Source organism: Sinocyclocheilus anshuiensis, unplaced genomic scaffold, assembly GCF_001515605.1.
Source record: "Sinocyclocheilus anshuiensis isolate Anshui unplaced genomic scaffold, SAMN03320099.WGS_v1.1 scaffold3726, whole genome shotgun sequence".
NCBI lineage: Eukaryota > Metazoa > Chordata > Actinopteri > Cypriniformes > Cyprinidae > Sinocyclocheilus > Sinocyclocheilus anshuiensis.
Genome location: NW_015554312.1, coordinates 588 through 1,477, shown reverse-complemented (window position 1 = coordinate 1,477; position 890 = coordinate 588). Strand labels below are relative to the sequence as shown.

The window sequence follows — 890 nt, the reverse complement described above, 5'->3', positions numbered from 1 at the left end:
AGATTTAGTCGCATATGCGAGTGATTTACTCGCAATGTAGAGGGTTGCTACAATAGTGACAGTAATAATTATTATAATAATGTTTTACTCTAACAGACTGTTTTAAATTATTGTATTTTTGTATAATAATTATTATATTCATATTAATCATATTAATATTTTATTATTCTAGCAGACTGTTTTAAATCACTGTATTTTTGCACAATAATAATAATTATTACTACTATTACTATCATCATCATCATGATTTTGTTTTATTCTAACTTTTTACATTTATTTTTCATTTTTTACATAATTTACATTAATTTTTCATTTATTTTTTAAATTATATTAATATATTACATTAATATTAATTATATTAATAATATCATATTAATCTAAAGATCTTTTATATTATCCTATTTTTGCATTATCATCATAATATTAACAACAATAATAATTAGCATTTTGTTTTATTCTAACAGTCTGTATAAGTTCTTGTATTATTATTATTAATTTTATTACATTAATAGTTATTAACAATAACAACAACAACAGTACAATAATAATAATAATAATAATAAATATGACTTTTGTTTCATTCTAACAGACTGTATTAAATGCTTTCATAATAATAATTATTATTATTTCCATTGTTTATTACATTCACAGATTATTAACAATAACAACAACAGCACAATACAATAATAAATTACTTTTGTTTTACCAACAGATTGCATTAAATGCTTGTAAAATAAGAATGATTATTATTATTATTATTATTATTACTACAACTATTATATTATTAGATGAACAGACTATTATATGTGACTCTGGAGCACAAAAGCAGTGTTAAGTCGCTGGGGTATATTTGTAGCAATAGCCAACAATACATTGTATGGGTCAAAATT

The 890-nt window shown here is 20.2% G+C and overlaps 1 protein-coding gene across 1 annotated transcript in view; it reads right to left on the bottom strand.

Moving 5' to 3' along the window:
* LOC107671364 (pre-mRNA-processing factor 17-like) overlaps positions 1-890 on the bottom strand; it is a gene marked incomplete at its 5' end in the record, with an annotated part of 19,268 nt that overhangs the window by 17,795 nt on the left and 583 nt on the right. The gene's annotated exons all lie outside the window — the stretch shown is intronic.